Source organism: Arachis hypogaea, chromosome 19 (assembly GCF_003086295.3).
Source record: "Arachis hypogaea cultivar Tifrunner chromosome 19, arahy.Tifrunner.gnm2.J5K5, whole genome shotgun sequence".
NCBI classification, from domain to species: Eukaryota; Viridiplantae; Streptophyta; class Magnoliopsida; order Fabales; family Fabaceae; genus Arachis; species Arachis hypogaea.
This window is the reverse complement of record NC_092054.1, coordinates 52,723,902-52,734,961: the sequence shown is the minus strand read 5'-3', so window position 1 is coordinate 52,734,961 and position 11,060 is coordinate 52,723,902. Positions and strand designations below refer to the sequence as shown.

Sequence of the window (11,060 nt, the reverse complement as noted above, 5' to 3'; positions counted from 1 at the left end):
ACAGATCCTGAGTGGATCCTGTGGGGTTCACAGATCCTGAGTGGATCCTGTGGGGTCCACAGATCCTGAGGTGTTCAAGGATTTACATCCCTGCACCCATTAGGCATGTAAAAATGCCTTTGCACACAACTCTGGGCGTTCAGCGCCAGGTTGGTGGCCATTTTGGGCGTTCAACGCCCATTTGTGTGCCATTTCTGGCGTTGAACGCCAGAACCATGCCTGTTCTGGCGTTCAGCGCCCAGAAGCTGCCCATTTTGGGCGTTCAGCGCCAGCACCATGCTCTGTTCTGGCGCTGAACGCCAGACAGATGCTCCTCCAGGGTGTGATTTTTCTTCTGCTGTTTTTGATTCCGTTTTCAATTTTTATATTTATTTTGTGACTCCACATGATCATGAACCTACAAAGACATATAACTAAGGAAAATATAGTTAGATAAATAAAAATTGGGTTGCCTCCCAACAAGCACTTCTTTATTGTCAATAGCTTGACAGTGGGCTCTCATGGAGCCTCACAGATGTGCAGAGCTTTGTTGAGACTCTCCAACACCAAACTTAGAGTTTGGATATGGGAGTTCAACACCAAACTTAGAGTTTGACTGTGGGGGCTCTGGTTGACTCTGCTTTGAGAGAAGCTTTTTCTGCTTCCTCTCCATGGTTGCAGAGGGAGATCCTTGAGTTTTAAACACAAGGGAGTTCTCATTCCATTGAAGGACTATTTCACCTCTGTCAACATCAATCACAGCTCTTGCTGTGGCCAGGAAAGGTCTTCCTAGGATGATGGATTCATCCTCTTCCTTTCCAGTATCCAGGACTATGAAATCAGCAGGGATGTAAATGCCTTCAACCTTTACTAACACGTCCTCTACTTGTCCATAAGCCTGTTTTCTTGAACTGTCTGCCATCTCTAATGAGATTTTAGTAGCTTGCACCCCATAGATTCCCAGTTTCTCCATTACAGAGAGGGGCATGAGGTTTATTCCTGAACCAAGGTCACACAGAGCCTTAAAGATCATGGTGCCTATGGTGCAGGGTATTATGAACTTTCCAGGATCCTGTCTCTTCTGAGGCAATGTCAGTTGATCTAGATCACTTAGTTCATTGATGAACAAGGGAGGTTCAACTTCCCAAGTATCAATGCCAAATAATTTGGCATTCAGCTTCATGATTGCACCAAGAAACTTGGCAGTTTGCTCTTCAGTAACATCCTCATTCTCTTCAGAAGAGGAATACTCATCAGAGCTCATGAAGGGCATAAGGAGGTTCAATGGAATCTCTATGGTCTTTAGATGAGCCTCAGAGTCCTTTGGTTCCTCAGAGGGAAGCTCCTTATTGATCACTGGACGTCCCAGGAGGTCTTCCTCCTTGGGATTTGCGTTCTCCACTCCCCTTGTAGGTTCGGCCATGGTGCTTATGTCAATGGCCTTGCACTCTCCTTTTGGGTTCTCTTCTGTATTGCTTGGGAGAGTACTGGGAGGGATTTCAGTGATCTTTTTACTCAGCTGGCCCACTTGTGCTTCCAAATTTCTAATGGAAGACCTTGTTTCATTCATCAAGCTCACAGTGGCCTTGGATAGATCAGAGACTAGATTTGCTAAATTAGAAGCATTTTGTTCAGAGTTCTCTGTCTGTTGCTGAGTGAATGATGGAAAAGGTTTATTATTGTTAAACCTGTTTCTTCCACCATTATTAAAGCCTTGTTGAGGCTTTTGATCCTTCCATGAGAAATTTGGATGATTTCTCCATGATGAGTTATAGGTGTTTCCATAAGGTTCACCTAAGTAATTCACCTCTGCTATTGCAGGGTTCTCAGGATCATAAGCTTCTTCTTCAGAAGATGCCTCTTGAGTACTGTTGGATGCAGCTTGCATTCCATGCAGACTCTGAGAAATCATATTGACTTGCTGAGTCAATATTTTGTTCTGAGCCAATATGGCATTCAGAGTATCAATCTCAAGAACTCCCTTCTTCATAGGCGTACCATTATTCACAGGATTCCTTTCAGAAGTGTACATGAACTGGTTATTTGCAACCATGTCAATGAGTTCTTGAGCTTCTGCAGGCGTTTTCTTCAGGTGAATGGATCCACCTGCAGAAGTATCCAATGACATCTTTGATAACTCAGATAAACCATCATAGAATATATCCAGGATGGTCCATTCTGAAAGCATGTCAGAAGGACACTTTTTGGTCAGCTGCTTGTATCTTTCCCAAGCTTCATAGAGGGATTCACCTTCCTTCTGTCTGAAGGTCTGAACATCCACTCTAAGCTTGCTCAGCTTTTGAGGAGGAAAGAACTTGGCTAAGAAAGCCGTGACCAGCTTATCCCAAGAGTTCAGGCTATCTCTGGGTTGAGAGTCCAACCACACTCTAGCTCTGTCTCTTACAGCAAAAGGGAAAAGCATTAGCCTGTAGACTTCAGGATCTACTCCATTAGTCTTAACAGTATCACATATCTGCAAGAATTCAGTTAAGAACTGAAAAGGATCTTCAGATGGAAGTCCATGAAACTTGCAGTTCTGCTGCATTAGAGAAACTAATTGAGGTTTCAGCTCAAAGTTGTTTGCTCCAATGGCAGGAATGGAGATGCTTCTTCCATGTAAATTGGAATTAGGTGCAGTAAAGTCACCAAGCAATCTCCTTGCATTATTATTATTTTCGGCTGCCATCTCCTCTTCCTGTTCGAAAATTTCTGAAAGGTTATCTCTGGATTGTTGTATTTTAGCTTCTCTTAATTTTCTCTTCAGAGTCCTTTCAGGTTCTGGATCCGCTTCAACAAGAATGTTCTTATCCTTGCTCCTGCTCATATGACAAAGAAGAGGGCACAGAAAAAATAATAATAATAGGGATCCTCTTTACCACAGTATAAAGGTCCTTGTGTGAGTAGAAGAAAAGAAGAAGAGGAAATTCGAACACAGATGGAAGAGGGGATTCGAATTTAGTGAGTGATGTGAGATGAAGAGAAGTGTTGGTAGATGAATAAATAAAATAGAAGTAGATGAGAGAGAGAGAATTTTTCGAAAATTATTTTTGAAAAAGAGTTAGTGATTTTCAAAAATAGTTTTTGAAAAATGTTAGTAATTTTTGAAAATTAAGATTTAAAAATTAAAATAATTAATAAATTAAAAAGAAATTTTGAAAAAGGGGAAGATATTTTCGAAAATGAGAGAGAGAGAGAGTTAGTTAGGTAGTTTTGAAAAAGTTAAGAAACAAACAAAAAGTTAGTTAGTTAGTTGAAACAAATTTGAAAATCAATTTGAAAAGATAAGAAGTTAGGAAGTTAGAGAAGATATTTTGAAATCAAATTTTGAAAAAGATAAGAAGATATTTTTGAAAAGATATTATTGAAATTGTTTTTGAAAAAGATTTGATTTTTAAAATCACAATTAATGACTTGATTCACAAGAAATCACAAGATATGATTCTAGAACTTAAAGTTTGAATCTTTCTTAACAAGCAAGTAACAAACTTGAAATTTTTGAATCAAAACATTAATTGTTATTGTTATTTTCGAAAATTTGGTATAAAAATAAGAAAAAGATTTTTGAAAAATATTTTTGGAATTTTCAAAAATAACTAAGAATTTTGAAAAAAGATTTGATTTTTGAAAAAGATTTTGAAAAGGATAAGATTTTCAAATTGAAAATTTGATTTGACTCATAAGAAACAAATTGATTTTTAAAAATTTTTGAAAAAGTCAATCCAAATTTTCGAATTTGATGAGAGAAAAAGGGAAAGATATTTTTTTTTATTTTTGAATTTTTATGATGAGAGAGAAAAACAACAAAAAGACTCAATGCATGAAAATTTTGAATCAAAACAATGAATGCATGCATGAATGATATGAATGTCAAGATGAACACCAAGAACACTTTGAATGTCATGATGAACATCAAGAACATATTTTTGAAAAAAAATTTTAATGCAAAGAAAACATGCAAGACACCAAACTTAGAATTCTTTAATGCTTAGACACTAAGAATTCAAGAATGCATATGATAAACATGAAAAGACACAAAACAAAACATCATCAAGATCAAACAAGAAGACTTACCAAGAACAACTTGAAGATCATGAAGAACACTATGAATGCATGATATTTTCGAAAAATGCAAGATGCATATGCAAGTGCCACCAAACTTATAACATGACTCAAGACTCAAACAAGAAACACAAAAAATGTTTTTGATTTTTATGATTTTCTAATTTTTTTTTTGGATTTTTTCGAAAATTATATGAAAAAGGAAAATAAGGATTCCAAAATTTTTAATATGAATTCCAGGAATCTTGCATTGTTAGTCTAAAGCTTCAGTCCAGGAATTAGACATGGCTCACTAGCCAGCCAAGCTTTCAATGAAAGCTCCGGTCCAAAACACTAGACATGGCCAATGGCCAGCCAAGCTTTAGCATGTAAATCAGGAACAGCAGCAGGTGGATTAACAACAACTAGCTAGCTCTTGATAACAAATTGCTGCCTCAGTCCAAATAAATTTAGACATGGCTTTACAGCCAGCCAGGCTTCGCATGCTTCGTGAAACACTAGAATTTATTCTTAAAAATTTTGAATCTAAATATATTATTTTATTTTTGAAAACATCTTTATTTTTTTTCAAAAACAGATGAGAAATTTTTGAAATATTTTTGAAAAATTTTTTTGAAAAGAAAACAAAAAAGAAAATTACCTAATCTGAGCAACAAGATGAACCGTCAATTGTCCATACTCAAACAATCCCCGGCAACGGCGCCAAAAACTTGGTGTTGTTGCCGGATCCAAACTTGGCACTGATGTTACCAGACCAAAAGCTTGCCAAAAACTCAAACAATCCCCGGCAACGGCGCCAAAAACTTGGTACGCGGAATCGTGATTACACTTTAATTATGTAAAATTCATTGCTCTTTCTTTCCCTGGAAATGGCGCCAAAAACATGATGCCAAGACCATGGTTCAAAACTCCGTGTAACTAACCAGCAAGTGCACTGGGTCGTCCAAGTAATACCTTACGTGAGTAAGGGTCGAATCCCACGGAGATTGTCGGTATGAAGCAAGCTATGGTCACCTTGTAAATCTCAGTCAGGCGGATATAAAACAGTAATGGGTTTTCGAAAATAAATAATAGAATAGGATAGAGGTACTTATGTAAATCATTGGTAGGAATTTCAGATAAGCGAATGGAGATGCTTTCGTTCCTCTGAACCTCTGCTTTCCTGCTATCTTCATCCAGTCAGTCTTACTCCTTTCCATGGCTGGCTTTATGTGATACATCACCACTGTCAATGGCTACTTTCGGTCATCTCTCGGGAAAATGATCCAATGCCCTGTCACGGCACGGCTAATCGTCTGGAGGCATCACCCTTGTCAATGGCTTCATCTTATCCTCTCAGTGAAAATGGTCAACGCACCCTGTCACGGCACGGCTATTCATCTGTCGGTTCTCGATCATGCTGGAATAGGATTTACTATCCTTTTGCGTCTGTCACTAACGCCCTGCAATCATGAGTTTGGAGTTCGTCACAGTCATTCAATCATTGAATCCTACTCGGAATACCACAGACAAGGTTTAGACCTTCTGGATTCTCTTGAATGCCGCCATCATTCTAGCTTACACCACGAAGATTCCGATTAAGAGATCTAAGAGATACTCATTAAATTCTAACGTAGAACGGAAGTGGTTGTCAGGCACGCGTTCATAGGGAATGATGATGATTGTCACGTTCATCACATTCAGGTTGAAGTGCGAATGAATATCTTAGAAGCGAAACAAGATGAATTGAATAGAAACAGTAGTACTTTGCATTAATCTTTGAGGAACAGCAGAGCTCCACACCTTAATCTATGGAGTGTAGAAACTCTACCATTAAAAATACATAAGTGAAGGTCCAGGCATGGCCGAATGGCCAGCCCCTCTGATCTAAGAACCAGGCGTCCAAAGATGTCTAATACAATAGTAAAAGGTCCTATTTATAATAAACTAGCTACTAGGGTTTACAGAAGTAAGTAATTGATGCATAAATCCACTTCCGGGGCCCACTTGGTGTGTGCTTGGGCTGAGCTTTGAGTGTTGCACGTGTAGAGGTCATTTGTGGAGTTGAACGCCAGCTTTTGTGCCAGTTTGGGCGTTCAACTCTGGTTTTGGATCCTTTTCTGGCGCTGGACGCCAGATTTGGGCAGAAAGCTAGTGTTGAACGCCATTTTACGTCATCTCTTCTTGGCCAAAGTATGGACTATTATATATTGCTGGAAAGCCCTGGATGTCTACTTTCCAACGCAATTGGAAGCATGCCATTTCGAGTTCTGTAGCTCCAGAAAATCCCCTTTGAGTGCAGGGAGGTCAGAATCCAACAACATCAGCAGTCCTTCTTCAACCTCTGAATCTGATTTCTGCTCAAGTCCCTCAATTTCAGCCAGAAAATACCTGAAATCACAGAAAAACACACAAACTCATAGTAAAGTCCAGAAATGTGAATTTAACATAAAAACTAATGAAAACATCCCTAAAAGTAACTAGATCCTACTAAAAACATACTAAAAACAATGTCAAAAAGCGTAAAAATTATCCGCTCATCACGTACGCATGCCGAGGAGGATTTTCAAGAAGTGTACATATGCATAGAGGTGTGCATATGCATAGGAGTAAAATTTTCCAATTCTGCTCGTTTACACAAGACGTGCGAATCCTCTCAATAGAATACACTTCCAACGTGTGCGTGCGCACAAGGCTGTGCGCGCGCACAGCTTGCAAAACTTCATTGGTTGTGTGTTCACACAGAGCGTGCTAGCGCTCCCAACAGTAGCCATATCCCCGTGTGTGCGTGCGCACACAAACCAGAAATCACAAATTCCGCAATATTCACAGAATTCAGATTTCAGACACCAACTTTCAACGATCATATCTTTCTCTACAAAATTTAGATTTTCACAAAATTTATACCGTTTTAAAGCTTTTTAAATTATCTTTCATTTGATATAAAATGCATTCAATTTCAAAAACTGTAGCTCAAGATATGATCCGTCAAAATTTACTAAAAATCCATTTTTACCAAAGTTCACTAAATTTTCAACTTACCAACATTTCCAACCAAAACCAAACCAAAACTACTCCAAGCTCCAATATACCTCATAACTTACCTCTTCTGCCACAAATCACCATTTACACCAATTTCCATTCACATTATATATTCCTCAACCTCAATTTATCAATTATTTCACACTAAAACATTTTTCACCCAACACAATCACCCATCATCATTATATCACCACAATCATCATTATCAATCTCAATATAAATCTTCAACACCATATTATCAACATCAACATTACAATTCATCAAAATAACCCAAATCATCAAATCATCATACATCATCATACAACAATTCAACAACCAATTTAATCTAGTCCTATCATATGGGTCACAAGCCTAAGTGTCCAGAAATATTATATATTACATAGAGAAAATTGAAACCCTACCTTGGCTGATTTCCAATATGCACTAAAACCCAATTTGAGTGCAATCAAGCTTCCAAACACATCCAAGCCACCAATTCAACTCCAAAGCTCCAAGTAAATGCCAATAATCACAACTTCAAGCTATATATATACACGCAATTCATAGCTAATTGGTGCATGAAATCACAATCACACTTTTGCAATTCCGCACAACTAACTAGCAAGTGCACTGGGTCGTCCAAGTAATACCTTACGTGAGTAAGGGTCGATCCCACGGAGATTGTCGGCTTGAAACAAGCTATGGTTATCTTGTAACTCTTAGTCAGGATATCAATAATTCTCAGATTTAATTGTAAAAAGTAGAAGAACATGAAATAAATACTTGTTATGCAGTAATGGAGAATAGGTTGAGGTTTTGAAGATGCTTTGTCTTCTGAATCTCTGCTTTCCTACTGTCTTCTTCTTCATGCACGCAAGGCTCCTTCCATGGCAAGATTTATGTTGGGCATCACCGTTGTCAATGGCTACTTCCCGTCCTCTCACTGAAAATGTTCCAAATGCGCTGTCACCGCACGGCTAATCATCTGTCGGTTCTCGATCATGTCGGAATAAGATCCATTGATCCTTTTGCGTCTGTCACTACGCCCAACACTCGCGATTTTGAAGCTCATCACAGCCATCCCTTCCCAGATCCTACTCAGAATACAACAGACAAGGTTTAGACGTTCCGGATCTCAGGAATGGCCGCCAATAATTCTAGCTTATACCACGAAGACTCTGATCTGAATCATGAGGCTAAGAGATATTCATTCAATCTAAGATAAAACGGAGGTGGTTGTCAGGCACGCGTTCATAGGTGAGAATGATGATGAGTGTCACGGATCATCACATTCATCAGGTTGAAGTGCGAATGAATATCTTAGAATAGAAACAAGCATGATAGAATGGAAAACGGTAGTAATTGCATTAATTCATGAAGAACAGCAGAGCTCCTCACCCCCAACAATGGGGTTTAGAGACTCATGCCGTAGAAGATACAATATGAAACGTGTAAAATGTCATGAGGTACAAGATGAATTACTAAAAGTAGTTTTTATAGTAAACTAGTGACCTAGGGTTACAGAAAATGAGTAAGCTAGGGTGTTTAGTGTAAAAATCCACTTCTGGGGCCCACTTGGTGTGTGCTTAGGCTGAGCATTGAAGCTTTCATGTGTAGAGACTTTTCTAGGAGTTAAACGCCAGCTTTTGTGCCAGTTTGGGCGTTTAACTCCAGCTTTTATGCCAGTTCTGGTGTTAAACGCCAGAATTCTTAAGCTGACTTGGAACGCCAGTTTGGGCCATCAAATCTTGGGCAAAGTATGGAGTATTATAGATTTCTGGAAAGCCCAGGATGTCTACTTTCCAATACAATTAGGAGCGTGCCAATTGGGCTTCTGTAGCTCCAGAAAATCTACTTCGAGTGCAGGGAGGTCAAAATCCAACAGCATCTCCAATCCTTTTTCAGCCTCTGAATCAGATTTTTACTCAGGTCCCTCAATTTTAGCCAGAAAATACCTGAAATCACAGAAAAATATGCAAACTCATAGTAAAGTCCAAAAAATTGAATTTTAAATAAAAACTAATAAAAATATAATAAAAACTAACTAAAATATACTAAAAACATAATAAAAACAGTGCCAAAAAGCGTATAAATTATCCACTCATCACTAATTAACCTAGGGTTCATTATAATCACAATTTCACAAGGGTTAAGAATAACACACCTTACCCAAAAGTTTTGGAAGCAAAACCCAATAGATTCCTCGAGCTAGATTGATCCTAAACACATCAAAACACCAAAATCTCAAAAACCCCAAACACTAGATTTTCGAATTTTTGAAGGAAAGGCTGAAAAAAGATTCATGATTTTCTTACCAGTTTCTTGGATGGGTTTTGTAGAGCTTTTCGTGCTAATCGCGTTGCCGCAAACGGTGCGGCAATCGGAGTTTCGTAGCTCAAGATACAAGTAATTGAAGAAGAGGATGAATAGTGTATTCTCTCTTCCTCAATGCAGCTGCTAGGGTTGTGTTCATGTGTGTTATGATGCTAAAATGGGTCAAATTAGGTGTTTATATATGTTGGGTTTGGGCCCAACTTGGGCTCGGTCCAACTTGTTAGCGTTTTTAGCCCGTTTAGCCCAATTTCGGGCCAAACCTTTAAAATTAACGCCTGGTGTTCGACTCTAAATATTTTCCTAAGGTTTTCTACTATTTTTAATTATTCTCGCACAGTACCAGACAGACTTAAATTGGTTCAGCTGGTTCATCTGCCAGTTCGAGTTTTTATGCGGCTTTTTGTAGAAAATTACATTTTCTGACTCAGAAAAATCTACTGAGTCCAAAAATCATATTTAATTTCCCTAATTCTCACTCTAAATTTTCGGAACCCAATTTGGGCAATTTAATTATTTAATTGAATGGTTAATTAATCTCGGTTCTTACATTCTCCCCACCAAATAAGAAATTTTGCCCTCAAAATTTAGTGGTTACCTGAGAATAACTCGGGATAATCCTTCCGCATTTTGGACTCCAATTCCCAAGTATGCTCTTCCACTCCTGCTCGCTTCCAAGCCACTTTAACCAACTAATCTTCCTTTCCTCACAGCTTCTTTACACTAGTGTCGTCAATACGCATTGGTGTTACTCGAAATGTCAAGTTCTCCCTCAACTCGATCGACTTGGGCTCTAACACATGAGCCGCATCCGGCGTGTACTTACAGAGTTGTGACACATGGAATACGTCATGCAAGTTAGACAAGTGAGGTGGGAAAGCTACTTGATATACCACTGGCCCAAATGGCCTCTGAATCTCAAACGGTCCTATGAACCTTGGATTCATCTTCTTGGTTTTAATCGCTCTTCCAATCCCAGTTGTCAATGTAACCCTCAGAAATACATGCTCTCCCACTTCAAATTCCAACGGTTTTCTCCTCTGATCCGCATAACTCTTCTGTCGACTCAGTGCAGTTAGAATTCTAGCTCGAATCTTCTTAATCTTCTCCATAGTCTCTGCTACCAAATCAGGACCCAAAGCACTTGCTTCACCACTTTCATACCAAAAAAGTGGAGATTGGCACTTCCGTCCATACTCATATGGAGCCATCCCAATGCTCGCACGAAAGCTATTATTGTACACAAACTCCACCAATGGCATGTAACGGTCCCAACTTCCAGGTTGATCCAAAACACATGCCCTTAGCATATCTTCCAACGTCTGAATAGTCCTTTCCGATTGTCCATCCGTTTGTGGATGATATGCGGTGCTGAGACATAGTCTCGTACCGAAAGCTCTTTGGAAAGCTCCCCAAAACCTTGATGCGAATCGGGGATCACGGTCCGACACTATGCTCGATGGCACACCGTGTAACCTTAAGATCTCCTTGATGAACAACCTTGCCAATTCCTCCAACGAATAGTTTACTCGGATAGGTAGGAAATGAGCGGACTTGGTTAAGCGATCCACGATCACCCAAACCGCATCAAATCCCGACCTAGTACTCGGTAAACCGGTCACAAAATCCATTGCAATTCCTTCCCACTTCCACTGACGAATATCAAGTGGCTGTAACATTCCCGATAGTTT

The 11,060-nt window shown here is 39.1% G+C and overlaps 1 non-coding gene across 1 annotated transcript; it reads left to right on the top strand.

Annotated features, from left to right (window-relative positions):
• The first annotated feature begins 2,161 nt into the window (after positions 1–2,161).
• Positions 2,162–2,269, top strand: LOC112781665 (small nucleolar RNA R71). Its single transcript, XR_003192429.1, has one exon. It is a non-coding gene; the product is annotated as a small nucleolar RNA R71 (small nucleolar RNA).
• Positions 2,270–11,060: the final 8,791 nt, after the last annotated feature.